Source organism: Sarcophilus harrisii, chromosome 5 (genome assembly GCF_902635505.1).
Source record: "Sarcophilus harrisii chromosome 5, mSarHar1.11, whole genome shotgun sequence".
Taxonomy (NCBI): Eukaryota; Metazoa; Chordata; class Mammalia; order Dasyuromorphia; family Dasyuridae; genus Sarcophilus; species Sarcophilus harrisii.
The window spans coordinates 287,794,375-287,810,730 of record NC_045430.1 but is presented as its reverse complement, the minus strand read 5'-3'; the positions used below and the strand labels follow the sequence as shown (position 1 = coordinate 287,810,730).

Below are 16,356 nucleotides of genomic sequence, written 5' to 3'. Positions count from 1 at the left end.
GGGAGGCTGGGGCGGGTTGGACCTGCCCGTGTTCAATGACTCCTCCCCTCTCAAAAGTCTCTAAGCTGCAACACCTGGGGCTTCCTGCAAGATACAGAATCACCACCCTTCCCTGCCCCCCACCCTGTAAGTGGCTGTATCAGCCACGTAGGGACCTTGGGGAGTCTAGCCTCCACTCCCCCACCTCTGCCACTGCAGCAGCTGCGCACTCGCCGCAGCCCTGCCCACCCAGAGCCAGATTCGAGACTAAACATGATGCCCTTACCTCTTTCTCTTTATATTTTTAATTTGAAAATGTTTCTCTGGCTCTAATCCTACTCACTCTGACCCCCCCTCCCCACCACCTATCCTGAGGCCCCAAGAAATGGAGAAGATGCTCACTGTACCTGAGATGACCTGTTAAGAAATACTCCCATGTGTCTACATCTTAAGGGATCAGGGCAGGGCAATGGTCAGGGAACAAGTGATCTATCCACTGGTTTGGTCCTGGTTTTTCTGAGAAGAAAGAGACAAAAGACCCAAGCCATGCTGCTGTGAACCATCCAAAGAACTTGGGGAATGCTTCCTCATTTTCCCACTGCCCACATCTGATGTGGAGAAGACAAAAAGTATTTTTCTTTTTAATTTCTCTAATATTCATTTCTCTGTTCAATTTAACAAATCCTCTCTCTACATCATTACTTGCTTCCAGAAACACCCGCCACACACACACTATCACCACCAATACCACTGTGAGGAATAGAAATAAATAAAATGGATTTGACATAGGGAGCAGAGCAAAATAAAAACATATCCCACATCATCCATGTACCCATGGAAGGGAAGTAAGGGGGACGGAGAAGGAGGGTCAGAAACAAGTTGTTTTTTCTTTCAGATATGGAACAATGCCACAAGAAACCTTGTTATGCTAAACGATAAAGAATTATAGACTGATTCCTATGGAATCCAGCGCTAACATTTCCCTAGTGGCACCACCAGTTGAGGGGTTAATGCTTTAACCTCTTGGGATATTTACAACATGAATTAGTTTACATTTCACTTCTAATGGACACGATGATCGATACCAGGTGACTTCTTTCTCGTACTTTTTCTGCTTATGCACTGACTGAAGGTACAAACAGGAGTGTCCCTAAACTGTACACAGGCTTATGTAGGAATCCATGGCTTCATAGCTTGCAAAGCACTCTAGGGGAAGGAAATACATCCCTCAACTCCAAAGCATGCCACCTTCACCCAACCCTCCAGTACAACTTGCATTTGAAAGTTAGGAGGATACAGAGTATTTCTTGATAAATGTGATTTTTATTTAATTCTAACTTTGACCTAAGCTGGGGGGAGAAAAATAAAAGTTGAAAGTCTCTGTTAGCTTAGAACCTCTTTTTAACTTGATATGTATGGCAATGAACCTCATTTTCTGTTCTTTTCTTTAAAAATAAGTACAGAGTTCTTTTAGGTATAAAGTAACTGTCTAGGAAAACCAAGGAGAGCTAGCACTGATGAAGCATTGAAAGGTTCGCAAAGTTTCCCATATGCTATTTCATCTGATCTCTACAACCACCCAATGAGGTAGTTGACACCCATTTTACAGATGAAGCCAAATTAGTTGAGGAATTGAGTACATTCCAAAAATAAGTTCCCGAGGTGGGCTTAGGACATATGTGTTCTGGGATGCACAGTTAAAGATATTTTCTGTCCCACTACTTCCTGGAGATTATGAACTGATAAACTGCGGTTCTTCCCTTCAAGACTTCTCTTTGAGAATTAGAGGGTGGTGCTGTGTGAAAGAATGTAGATGGGGAATTGGAATTTCAAATCGGGGACTACTATTTGTTACATGTGACCTTGGACAAGTCACTTCTCTCTACAGGACTCATTTTTCTCATCTGTAAAATGAGGGGCTGAAGCAGATCACCTCTATAATTCTCTATGATTCCATGATCTTATGATGGCATAACTGGAACCTGAAATGGTCTAATTCAGCAACTTCTAGAAAGTTAACTCCTTCCATTAATCAATGAGAAAACGATGCCCTGTAAGGGGACGTGAATAGGAGAAAGTCTCACTACTATCTAACAGTTGAATCTGCACCAGAACTTGGGATTCTTGACTACAATAGTCAATGTCAATGAATAGGTTCCCATTTAGGGGCCAATTATGTAGGGCAGTGACCAATCTGGGCCCTCTGCACCCATCTCACCTGACCTCGATTCCTCCTGAATTGGACATTCCAGGCTCGAAGGCTACATTCTCTTTGACTCCCTCTAATTTTGTATGTGAAGCCGATTCTTTGGACAGAACTATGTGTAGTATTCTACCTGATCCCTTCTGTATCAGCAGAGCTATGCAACAAGGTCTAATCTCGACTCTTTGAACCTTGACATGGCATTGAGTGATACATTCTTCATAAATTATCTGCAATGCTTCTGCAGCGGGAATCATGATCTTGATGGATTCACATGCCTCCTGAGTGCCATTTCCACCCAGGGCTCCACTTAACCAGGGTTTCTTCTGTAAAGATTATTTTCTGGAGGCAGTGTTGTAAGGAATAAATCTTTTGGACTCAGAGAGGGAGGAAGTTAAAAGGCTGTTTTATTACACACCTGCAAAAGCCCATGTGTCCTGTATAGAACAGGCACACACTAGGAGAGAAGAGGACTCTATCCTTCTTCCTGGCCACAAAGTCCCTCCCATTTCCCTCTTTGCTGGGTACTCCAGGACATACAACTTCCTGCTTCATCTCACCTATACTTACCTCTGCATATGTTCCCCCTCCCACCACATATTTCTCATGATCATGAAGATGAGCCTGAGCTCCTCCTGGGGAGGAGAAGTTAATATTCCTAAAGAAATTAAGCATGTGACCTACAACTAAGATACAAACTTTACCCTAGTTTTCTGTCTCCACAACCCCCAGCCATTTTAGTCAGGTTTTAATTCTAAATTCAAGTTCTAAGATCTACAAAAGGATGCTCTCTTCCCAAGATTTCTCTCATTTGCATGTTTCTGTGGAAACACAAGGTCCCACACCTCAGGCTGTACAGTGACCACCAGAAGCAACTAGGGTACCAAAGGGATGGCAAGGAGAGTTCAAACCCAGCCTCTGACCTACCGAGGTGACCCTGGGCAAGTCACTTAACCCATTTGCCTCAGTTTCCTCCATTGTAAAATGAGGGAAACAACAGCATCTACCTGCCAGGATAGTTGTGAGGATCAAATGAGATAATACTTGTAAAACGCTTTGCATACATTACTCACTATTTGAAGTTAGTTATTATTGTTATTGGACAGTAAGTGGAACAGCAAATAGAGTACTGTGGATATAGGGAAAACAGTACTGAGCATTAGGTTTGGAACAGAGAAGCCTCGTATTCATCAGTCCAAATCTGACCTCAGACACTCACTAGCTGTATTACTTTGGGTAAGTTACTTAAGTCACCTGTTTCCTCCTCTGTGAAATGAGCCAGGAAGGAAATGTCTACTCTGGAATCTTGGCCAAAAAACCCCCAAAAGCTGTAGGTCATATGCTTAATTTCTTTAGGAATATTAACTTCTCCTCCCCAGGAGGAGCTCAGGCTCATCTTCATGATCATGAGAAATATGTGGTGGGAGGGGGAACATATGCAGAGGTAAGTATAGGTGAGATGAAGCAGGAAGTTGTATGTCCTGGAGTACCCAGCAAAGAGGGAAATGGGAGGGACTTTGTGGCCAGGAAGAAGGATAGAGTACTTGATCCTCCTCTCTCCTAGTGTGTGCCTGTTCTATACAGGATACTAGCACCTGGGAGAAATCACTTTGTTGGCCACGTGAAGGATGCATTGGAGTGAGGGGAGTATGGAGGCAGAGCAACCCAGCGGGACATCCAAATCAAGGTATCTGAAACCATGGTAGGAGCTATTAAAATAAATGGAGGTGGGGGTAGCTGGGGGGCACCATAAGCACCTGCCTGCAATCGGGAAGATTCATCTACCCGAGTTCGAATCTGGCTTCGGACACTTCCTAGCTTATGACCCTGGAAAGTCTCTTCACCCTGTCTGCCTCAGTTTCCTCATCTGAAAAATGAGCTGGAGAAGAAAATGGAAACCCCTCGAGAATCTGCCAAGAAAACCTCCACTAACAGGTCACTAATAGGACTGAAATGACTGGAGGAGAATGACTGGGTGGTATAGTCAAGAAACATTGATTAAGCACAACTCCCTCATCCCATATTAAGCTTTAGCTCCCTACTTAACTGACCTGCTGGCCACACTCCCCACCCAATGACCCATTCACAAGAAGGTCCTGGGTCACAACTTCTTTTCAGAGATACTTCACAGATTCTCTGATTTCAGGAATCGGGTCAGGCCACCCTAGCAACTCAGCAGCTTTTACAATGTGTGGTTTCTCTAATGTAAAGCAAGCCCAGATCTGGTTCTGAATGTCTTTCCACACTGATCATATTCATAAGGTTTTTCCTTAGTGTGGATTCTCCAATGCTGAGTAAGGTTAGAACTGTATCCGAAAGTCTTTCTGCATTGATCATATTCATAAGGTTTCTCTCCAATGTGGATTATCTGAGGTACAGGAAGACTGGAGCTGTATCTGAAAGTCTTTACACATTGATTGTACTCATCAAGTTTCTCTCCAGTGTGGGTTCTCTGGGACAAAGTAGGACCACCCTTCTGTGTAAAAGCTTTTCTTACCTTGACTATATTCATAAGGTTCCTCCTCAACATGGATTCTCTGATTTACATTCTCTCCAACTGGAGTCACAAGGCCCATCACTCATGAATTTGTGTTGTTTCTTCCATAAAAAGGTTTAGCTCTGCAGTAGTCTCTTTCAGTTGAAGTCTGATCTTTATTTCTGAAAAAAATAAATAAAACATACAAACAAAGTCACATTAACACATATATTTAAGTCTCTTTCCCTCCACTGGCAGAATGTAAACTGGCTTACACTATTCCCCTGGACAAAGAAAATCTGCAAAATTAAATGGGCAGAATCAGTTCTTTGAAAATGCCACTGGCTCACATCTGGTGGTTGCTTTCATTTATAAAAAGTTGCATTCACTAATTTATATATTTTAATATATTTAACATCTACTGGTCATCCTGCCATCTAGGGGAGGGGGTGGGAGGGGGTAAGAGGTGAAAAACTGGAACAAGAAGTTTGGCAATTGTTAATGCTGTAAAGTTACCCATTCATATATCCTGTAAATAAAAGGCTATTAAAAAATAAAAAAAATAAAAAAAAAGTTGCATTCACCATCATGTTGGATCCTCACAACAAACCCGAGACAAAGGCAGGGCCAGCACTCTCATCATATTCATACCTCAGGCACATTGCCTCCACTTTCAATCTTGTCTCTTCCCTTTCGTTGTTGATACTTTAAAAAAAAATTAATTATGCTCTCTTGAGTACATACACTAGGTATTCACATTATTTTATGATCTATCATGACTATAATCATAATGTATTTTCCCTGGTGATCATTTTCACTTTTTTTTTCTTTCTGCTACAGTACAAGATCACATGATGAATGTCAACACTGTTTTTATATATGTACCTGAAGCATGAGAGATTTTGTTCTGGCTCAATGCTCTTGGGGAATATACATTACATTTCCTTTGGGGAAAAAATATCTTTAAATACCTTTCCTCAACAGAATAAAAATAAATCTTTTGTAATAAACACAACTGGAAAAGTGCGTTTCCCATGTCTGAAAATGTCTTTTTTGGGAACTCAAGTTCAGTCTTTTTTTCTAAGGAAATGAACCATAAGCTTCACTATTAGTCCTCTTGCAGCCTATATAATTAATACTACACATTGTGTTTAGAGCTGTTCATCTTTTCTTCCTTTTAGGTTGTCTTTTGTTCCAGAACTCATCATTTTCTACTCCACAGCAATATTCCAATGTTATACTCTAGTGATTTTAAATAACCTAAAACAATATTAATAAGGTTAACATATGGAGTAATTTCCCTAATTTTTGTTTTCTATCTCTTTTAGCCTTAACTTTATCTGAGATCAATAATTACTAGTAAATGCTGATTTTTAAAATTAAGTTCTACTCCTGATCATTGTTATGTTTGTATATTTCCTTTCCCTCCTGACTCTTCTGCTTTACTTCCAACCACTACCTTACCTATTACTTAACCTACCCCCACCCCCACCTCCACCAAGGGTCTCTCCTTTATCCTCTCCAAAGCACCAAAAGTCATAGGACATGGAGCTGAAGGACATTTTAGTTTTAAAAAGCTCAACCTGCACCAATTATGGATTCTGAAACAGCAAGGGTTTGCCCAAAGGCCAGAGCCCTGAGGAGTGTCAGAGTGCTCTTCTGAAACCAGTTACCAACCAGATTTTGAGAAAAAGCACTTTGTGTGATCCGTTAGAATAAAGCAGAGAAACGCCTTCCTACAAAAAGTTTCTCCTCCCGTTAAGTTGAGGGAAAGTTACGGAGTAGCCGTCAGCTAGGTGGATCTGTGTAGGAGAAAGAGAGGGCGGTGTGAAGTTCCTGCCTTCTCAGAACTGATGTGTGTGATACATGAGAAAGAAAATTCTGGGAAGAGCTAAGCTGGCAAGCATAGGGAATTTGCGGGGGGTGTGTGGAGGAGAGATGTTTTATGTGATCACTTAAAAGAGAACAAAGTTAAAGAATAGATCCTGTTGTTTCCTGGGAGGCTGGAACAAAGGCTTCTCTGAATGCCAGTGTGGACTGCGTTCCAGGGAGATGGTCATCAGCATCTGGACTGTCCGGGTGATGAGACGGCCTCCTGCCAAGTGAAGAAGGCTTAATTGCTGTTCCATTGAGAGCCTGAGGTCACTCTGGAGATGCCAGCCAAAGCAGCCCATGCCTTTGCTTTATGATTGTTATCATTTGTCTTTGGAAAATATTCCTTAATTATATTGAGTTACATAGAAACAAAAGCAGCTCTGATGATGAGTAAAGCCTTCCTTTTTTTTCTCTTCCCTTGCTCCCACCCTCTCTCCCTCCCTTCCTCCCTCCTTCCTTCCTTCATTGATTAAAAAGGCAGCATTTCATTCACTTTTGTTTGAGCTAAGTCATTTTTTTTATTTTATAGTAACTTTTTATTGACAGAACCCATGCCAGGGTAATTTTTTTACAACATTATCCCTTGCACTCACTTCTGTTCCGATTTTTCCCTCCCACCCTCCACCCCCTCCCCTAGATGGCAAGCAGTCCTATATATGTTGAATATGTCCTAGTGTATCCTAGATACAATGTATGTGTTCAGATCCAAACAGTTTTCTTGTTGCACAGGGAGAATTGGATTCAGAAGGTAGAAGTAACCCGGGAAGAAAAACAAAAATGCAAACAGTTTACATTCATTTCCCAGTGGTTTTTTTTTTCCTTTGGGTGTAGCTGCTTCTGTCCATCATTGATCAATTGAAACTGAATTAGGTCTCTTTGTCAAAGAAATCCACTTCCATCAGATTACATCTTCATACAGTATCGTTGTTGACGTATATAATGATCTCTTGGTTCTGCTCATTTCACTCAGCATCAGTTCATGTAATTCTCTCCAAGCTTCTCTGTATTCATCTTGCTGGTCATTTCTTACAGAACAATAATATTCCATAACATTCATATACCACAATTTACCCAACCATTCTCCAATTGATGGGCAGCCACTCAGTTTCCAGCTTCTAGCCACTACAAACAGGGCTGCCACAAATATTTTGGCACATACAGGTCCCTTTCCCTTCTTTAGTATCTCCTTGGGGTATAAGCCCAGTAGAAACACTGCTGGATCAAAGGGTATGCACAGTTTGATAACTTTTTGGGCATAATTCCAGATTGCTCTCCAGAATGGTTGGATTCATTCACAACTCCACCAACAATGTATCAGTGTCCCAGTTTTCCCACATCCCCTCCAACAATCATCATTATTTTTTCCTGTCATCTTAACCAATCTGACAGGTGTATAGTGGTATTTCAGAGTTGTCTTAATTTGCATTTCTCTGATTAATAATGATTTGGAACACTCTTTCATATGAGTGGTAATAATTTCAATTTCATCATCTGAAAATTGTCTATTCATATCCTTTGATCATTTGTCAATTGGAGAATGGCTTGGTTTCTTATAAATTAGAGTCAGTTCTCTATATATTTTGGAAATGAGCCTTTATCAGAACCTTTAACTGTGAAGATGTTTTCCCAGTTTGTTGCTTCCCTTCTAATCTTGTTTGCATTAGTTTTGTTTGTACAGAAGCTTTTTAATTTGATATAATCAAAATTTTCTATTTTGTGATCAATAATAGTCTCTAGTTCCTCTTTAGTCACAAATTTCTTCCTCCTCCACAAGTCTGAGAGATAAACTACCCTATGTTCCTCCAATTTATTTATAAGAGGTAAGTCATTTTTATGAGAAATAAATGATCTAAATATACCCCCAGAAGTGTAGAAACTTGTGATGACAAGAGCCAAGAGAATGAGTTGAGAAGCCAAGTGATGGGCCATCCGTAAGAGAGGCTGGCCAAATCTGAGAATAATCTGACACTTGGGATGGGTCAACCTGCTGCAGGTACCAGACGGGTTTGGACTTGAGCTCTGATGGCTTATATTTAATTTTCTTCCATTTTCATCTTAATAAATATATGATTCCCTTTATCAGAGATTATGGTAAGATGTGAAAAAAAATTAAGTTTGCCTCAAACTTAAATACAAGATGCGGAAAGGCGAAAAAACGAACCTTTCCAGGTACACATTACAAAATGAGATTCAATATAAAACCATACCTATCATGGGGCAGCTAGGTGACCCAATGGATAGAGCACCAGCCCTGAAGTCAGGAAGACCTGAATTCAAATCTGGCCTCAGACACTTAACACTTCTTGGCTGTGTGACCCTGGGCAAGTCACTTAACCCAATTGCCTCAGCAAAAACAAAAACAAAACCCAAATCCATATGTATCTATTTCCCAAAAGCTATGTAATAAATCCTACACAGTGTTTTCAAAGCAACCCAATTTTTCTGTGCTTCCTTTTCAGTTTTCTTTTTTTTTTTTATGAGTAATCCTAATTTTGTTTTCCTTCCCTGTTTCTTGCTCTACCTCTAGAGAAGACACAATGAAATGTGAATGCACACACACACATATTCATAAGCAAAAATACACACACAGATGCATGTAAGACCACACTATGCAAATTTCTATTGGTCATTTCTTCCTCTGAAAGTGAATAGCATGTACCTTCATAGGTCTAACTTTTTCATGTTTTTCTAAATCAACCAGCTCATCATTTCTGAAATCACAGCAGTATTCCATCCCAACCATACCCTATCTAAGAGACTCTCTATGAAAGTTTCCCCTTACCCCTCCCTTTTCTACTTTTCTTCTACTCTTGGCTACATTGTTTTTGTTTACACATGAAATTTAAAAAACATCTTTCCCTTCCACACTGTAACTTATTTCATTTAGGTTTCACTATATCATGGGTCAGTAGAAGAAATCAAATGGTAATTTTGTAGGAAATGTGGGGAAGCAGAAGAACAGAAAATGTCTAGAAGTTTAGAAATGTACAATGTTTGTATAGTCTTCTATAATTTCAACACAGTTTGTCTTTTCATGCCATAAGAATCCAGATATCTTTTTTGATTGAAAGAAGGACAAAAAATTTTCATGTGGATTTTCCAGCTTTCAAGTATACCAAGAGATGTGGAAATGATTTACTGTAATTGAAAGTATCTATTTCACACTTCAACAATGCTCTAACTAAGCTTATGATATAGTTTAAGGTCAGGTATTGTTACATCTTCCTTTACATCTTTTTCCTTAGCTGCTTTGACATTCTTGACCTTCCCAATGACTCTTATCATTATTTTTTCTAACTCAGTAAACCAATTTTTTAAAGTTTAAATGGCATTGAATATATAGATTCGGAAAAAAAAAACAACCTTTTTTATTATATTAGTTTTACTTACCCATTATTAAATAATAATATCATTAATGAATGTTATGAAGGCCAATTTAGCACCCTAGATGTCTTAGAATCAGCTGGAGTCAGAATAAGCAAAAGTCCTTGGTCTTTATTCTTGGTCTTTAGGGGTAGAAGTGAATTGGGTGGACGCAGGATCTCCACAACTTCTCTTCTCCTCATCCACTGACAAAGTGACTCTGGCTTGTCTTACTCCACCCCCTAATCCCTCCTATAATTCTCTGTATACACCAAAAGATCAAGCCAGTGCAGAATAATGGGAAGGGCCATTTTCCAAGCATATGCTAATAGAGTATTGTCCAATCAGTAATTAGCCTTAAGGGCTCCATTATCTGATTCCAGTGCATCAACTCAAGAGCTTCAGTCCTTAGAATACAGGTGGTCACACCATCCCTGACTTCTCAGAGAGGTGAGAACCCCAAAAAGGAGGTGATCATCCCCTCCCTGACTTCTCAGGAAAGGAGCTGAAAACACCGAAAAGGAGGTGATTACGCACCCCCTAACTTCTCAGAAAGGGAGGTGAAAGCACTAAAAAGGAGATGATCACACTCTCCCTGACTTCTCAGGAAGGGAGATGAAAAGCACCAAAGGGAAATGGGGAGTCAAGCCAGATATTCCTAGTGGGCTTCTGGGCTGAAGGGTATTACTAGAAACAGGCATGCACACCCTCATCAGCATGGGAAGTATTACACAAGCACATAGCAATAACGCACAGACTATTATTGATGACTCTTCCCACAGCTGGTGCAGGCTCAATGTGGCATAACAAACATGAATTGTACATGCAAGTAGTGATATAACAAACAATATGAATCAACATGGTGTTGTAAAAGATTTCCAGAAGTCCTAGAAGGAGGGTAAACAACTATCACACATACGCCTCCTTCAGCAGGCAAGAGATAGTCCAAAACCAATCTATTTTCCATTGCTTCACGTGTCAGGGAATCCAATGATCCCCACAAGTTTTTGAAGTCCTATAACAGTCTTTTTATGTGTTAGGGAAACCAATGATTCCTGTAGATTTTGAAGTCCTGCAACAGTCTTACCATTTCTCAGAAAATCCAATGATTCCTGAGGGTTTTTAAGTCCAACAATTTTTGATGCCCATGAGTCAAATGCCATAACTGCCAGGTTCTTTTAGTGGTGGGCACAGTCAGCGACAGAACCACCCGATATTTTTTGGTCTTCTTCTTTATTTCAAGGGTGTGCTCCATCTCTCTCCAATGGACAAAGTGAATACAGCTCATTGGCACCCATCTGATTCCTTCTCCATCTGTGGAGATAGAAGCAAACCCTCTCCCCCAAGAAGTTAACCTATCTGGTCCCTTGCATTCACCCCTTTCTGGGTCTCTCCACATCACCTGGTGATTATCTAAAGATAGTAGAGCTGCTCGCACTGGACACTGCCCTTCGGATGGGTTATAAAACCTGTCTTCCGGAGGCAGTGCATCTTTGTCAAAAATCAAGAAGTTAATAGTATAAAGAGCTAGATTTAGAAGTTCTCTAGGGTTACCTGTGGCTCCCCCTTTCTTTTGTTTTTGGAGGAGCGTCTTAATATCTCTGTTTCTCCTCTCTACTATTGCCTGTCCTTGAGGATTAAAGGGTATGCCAGTGGTCTATAAAATCTTATACTGTGCACAAAAATATGCAAAATGTTTAGAAGTATATGCAGGTCCATTATCTGTTTTTATTGCTTGTGGCATACCCATAATTGCAAATGCTTGTATAAGGAATTCAGTGACCACTCGGGCTGTCTCTTTTGCTGCTGGTATTGCAAAACTGAATCCTGAAAAGGGTCTACCACAACATGGATAAAAGACAGACAACCAAAAGATTTATAATGGGTCACATCACATTTTACCAATTTCATTGGGTCTCAAACCACGAGGGTTCTTCCCTGGAGGCAATGTAGAAGTGTGGAATGGAAGGCAAGCTGTATAGGCTTTTCCTATGCTCTTAGTTTCCTCTCATTATTCCAAATTGTAAACGTAAAGCTCGAGCAGCCTGATGATATTTAAAACGAGATTCTTGGGCTTCTTGAAATAAAGGAGTATTGGCCAAGCATAGTTAGAAGGCTATCTGCCTTTGAATTACCATCAAAAATGGGACCTGGAAGTCCACTATGAGAGTGGACGTGCAAAATATAAATCTTACCTGGATGCTTTCTCACTTGTTCTTGAAGTTCCTTAAAGAGCTGATATATACTAGAGTCTACAAATTTTATTTGGGCTGTGGCAATTCTTTGTACCACACCTACTGAATGGGCCGAATCAGATATTATATTTATATCTCCTGGATAATAAGTAAGAGCTAGAATGATTGCATACAACTCATTCTGCTGAGTGGACTGAAAAGGAGTTCTGACTACTCTCTTTATTGTTAAGTAACAAGAGTATACAGGGCAAATATTATGTTTGGATGCATCTGTAAAGATAGTTGGTCCTTTAAGAGGAATTTTAGAAACCCTTTCTTCAAGAATCCATCCCCAACTATGTAATAGCCTGGTTATCTTTAATGGAGACCTGTGTGTAAAATTTGGAGCCATGGCTAATAGAATTTGCCACTCTGGGATGGTTTCACAGCACACATTAATTTGTGCATTAGTATAAAAGGTGTATATCTTGTCAGGTCTTATCCCAGATAATTATATTGCACACTTAATGGCCTTTAATAAAATTCTAGCCACAAGCACTAGGTAAGGCATAAGGCTTTCTTCTGGTTGTGCTGGGAGGTTCACCCATTCTATCATACTGTCTCCTTGATGACAGACTGCTATGGGTGCCTCGTGTAGCAAAAACTGATATTTTCAAGGGTTTTTGAGTGACTCTTTCAACCACATTGGATAAAGCCAGTTCAGCTTCTCTCAAAGCCTCTTGAGCTTCTTTTGTAAGATGAAGTGGTGAGTTTAAAGCACTTTCTCCCCTTAAAATGTCATACAATGGTTGCAATTGATAGGTAGTCAAGCCTAACACTGGACGCATTCATTGGATATCTCCTATCAGTTTCTGAAAGTCATTTAAGATGTTTAGCTTCTCTGTTCTTAAGGAAAGTTTTTGTACTGTAAGCACCTTAGGGTATACTTCATATCCTAAATACTGAAAAGGAGCATGTCTTTGAATTTTTTCTGGAGCTATGTGCAATTTGTAGTTCCTTAGTGTTTCTATGGTCTTCTGTTAGACATGCTTCTAACATTTGTTCTTCAGATACACATCCCAATATATCATCCATGTAATGTAATAACATTACTTTTGGAAATGTTTTTCTTACTGGAGTAAGAGCAGCAGCAACACACATTTAGCACATAATAGGACTGTTTTTCATTCCCTGTGGTGAAACTGTCCATTAATGCTTTTTATAAGGCTCAGCTAAGTTAATGCTGGGCACTGAAAAGGCAAATCTTTTCGTATCCTCCTTAGCTAGAGGGATACAATAGAAACAATCCTTATTGTCTATGACCCAAAGAGGCCATTCTCTAGGCAATTGAGTAGGAGATGGAAGTCCAGGCTGAAGAGTTCCCATAGTTTCCATCTGTTCATTTACCTTTCTTAAATCAGTCAACATCCTCCAGTTTCCAGATTTCTTTCTTACAACAAATACAGGGGAATTGCAAGGACTTAGAGAAGGTTGTAAGTGTCCTTGGTCAAGTTGCTCCTGTACTATATCTGATAAGGCCTGAATTTTATCACTAGCTAAGGGCCACTGTTCTATCCACACTGGTGTATCAATTTTCCATTGGATAGGAACAGGTGAAAGTGTTGGCAGGCCTTCAACAGAAGCCCTGCCTAAAAAACCCAAATACTCATTTGTAATCCTAATTGTTGTAAAATGTCTCTTCCCCACAGATTGATGGGGATTTTTTCAACTATAAAAGGAGTAAAAATTCCTATTTCACCTTCAAAAGTCCATCTCAAAGGGGTAGCACTAACTTTAGCTGCTATTTAGCTCCTACGCCAGACATGTAGATGTCTGTCTTAATCTTTGGTCAGTGATTGGGTCAGTTGGTACCTCTAATGACTGTACGATCTGCACCTGTGTCTACTAATCCTTCTAATGGTATGCCATTTATATAGATCGTGAGCATAGGTCGGTCAGCTGTCATAGCTGCTGTCCACTATATTCCTGGATTTTGGTGCTTGGAGTCAGAATCTGGGCGACTATCACCAGATTGCTTATTAGGAGTCTGTATCAGTAAACCTCATGCTACTACTTCTCCTGGGTGATGTCACACATTGTCTACCTGTATTAATGACTGGGATATTATCTACACATTCCCCAGTTTCCACATCCCACATCTAAAATTCCCACTACTAAAATTGTAAAGTCTTTAATTCTGTTACAAAGAAGAGAACAGAAAATCAATCAACAAAATAGCAAATGAGAAAGGTAAAAATCAGAAAAGCCAGAAGAAACAATAAGAAGGACAATCAGAAGATTATGGAAAAGAAACTGAGAACACAGAAGAAACAGGGTAATTCCTCCAAAAACAAAAAAAATGCTTCAACATCAGCGGCCAGAGAGAGATGGTAACAAGGTTAATCTTAGAAAAGGAAGCGACTTAGATGCAAAAGAAGCAAGGGAAAAACCTCCACTACAACATATACATACACACACACACACTTATAAATGTCAAATATGTATAATTGACATTTATGTGAGTGGGGGGGGGGAGTAAGGAAGAAACCCCATAAAACCCTCCCAAACTCCCTTCCAAACAACTAGAAACTGCCTCAGAATTGGTGTAAGAGCAGAGAAGCAGCTTACCAGGCCGGCAGGGGGGAGGTACAGAAGTACAGCAGCAGCAGCAGCCAGGCTCACAGCAGGGAGCTTTGCAGCAGGGCTTCTAGCCCAAGACAATCCAGCAGCCAAAGCCAAAGCTCCTGCCAGCCAGCAGCCTCCAGCCTAAGCAAGCAGCGCGCGCTGCTCGGCAAGACCCTGACCTGTAACCAGCAGACACCTACTTAGAACCGACTGGCCACAAGGTCACTCCTCCAGCACCAGCTCCCACAGCATGGCAGTAGCAAGGCCCCATCAGCAGCAAAAAGACTCCAGGGACTGCTAGTTTCCATAGCAACTCAACAGCAAGGCCCTACCTCTGGGACAAACAAGAAATAAATGAGTTCCAAGTGGATTACGAGTTGTCTCCTGTTTCCTTGGTCCACTCTTGGCACTTCCAGAACCTGCCTACCTGCAGCCTAGTGCTCTCAATGCTTAATAGGGGTCCTTGCTGACTTAAGCCACGAGAAGGTCGGCTCCTAGAGGGGCTGCTGTCATTTCGGTCGCGCCTAACTTTGGGGCCCCCTTGGGCGTTTCTTTGAAAAGAAGTGGCTTCGTCAAGCAGCAGAGTACTTTGCCCTTTCGTCCTGCGGCTCATGTGCCAAGTGAGGAAAACTGAAGTGACTTAAGTGACTTGTCCAGAGCCCCAGCTGGTAAACATCTGAGAGCAGATTGGAACTCATCACCACGGATCTTCCAGGTGCCAAGCCCGGGGCGCTCTCTGCAGGGCCAGACCGCCCCTCCTTGAGGGGAGGGATCTTTCCTGGTATCCTCAGGGCTTAGCCTACTGACTGACACATAGTAGGTGCTCAATAAAGGTTTACTGACTGATGCTTTTCCATTGGGATTGAATCCCTGGATCTAGAGAATACGAAGCATGTTCTTTTCCGCGGGGCAAAGTCAGCTCTAGCGCGGCCAGGAGTCGCAGCGGGGAGGAGGCCGGGCTCCGCAGAGACGGAGGTGGCGAAGGGCGTCCAGCTTCACTCCGAGCAGCCAGCGGGGCTGTTCTGCTTTTCGTGGTCAGACGGCCCGTCGGCTACAAAGCCCTTCTCTCCAGGCCGCTGTTTCCCCGACCTCCCAAGCGGAGAACAATCCCAGGCCGAACACCAACAGAAGCAGGGCCCAGGGTTACAAACGACGCTCGGTCGCCGGCCCGGTGGCATCGGTTCGGCAGAACCGGATCCTCTCACACGGAAAGCCCTTCATCCGCCCGCCCCGGGGACCCAGGTGCTTCGGTTCCCGGAGAAGAGCGCCAGCGGGTCCCGTAGTGCCGAGCAGACAGGTTCCCTCCTCCTCCGGACAGCCCCCGAACCTCTCTCCCTCAGGGGCTGGAGCATCGCGGCCCCAAGGAAGGTCCAAGACCACAACCAGAAGCGGGAGCCCCCAACTACCTTTCGAGGAGATTCCAACCGGGAGAGCGCGGGTCCGCTCCAATCTGCCTCCGCAGTTACCGCAGAACGGAGCATCCCGCCCCCAGGTCCGTCGGCTGCCCGGCACGGCCCCGGGGCTCGGGTGCCCCGATTACTCCGGGCAGGCTTTCTGCTCCCGAGGGGCGGGAGTGGGGGGAGGCGCTCCGAGAGGTGCCCAGCCTGGTGGGTGGAGGCCCAGAGGATGGCGGCCCCGGGGCGGAGCTGGGAGGCTGGGAG

At 42.2% G+C, this 16,356-nt stretch overlaps 1 long non-coding RNA gene across 1 annotated transcript; it reads right to left on the bottom strand.

Annotated features, from left to right (window-relative positions):
• Positions 1–386: 386 nt before the first annotated feature.
• On the bottom strand, positions 387–16,354 carry LOC116419653. The gene is made up of 3 exons (XR_004229918.1): positions 16,102–16,354; positions 4,680–4,840; positions 387–495 (listed from the first exon to the last, which is right to left on the bottom strand). It is a non-coding gene; the product is annotated as an uncharacterized LOC116419653 (long non-coding RNA).
• Between the last annotated feature and the right edge of the window lie 2 nt (positions 16,355–16,356).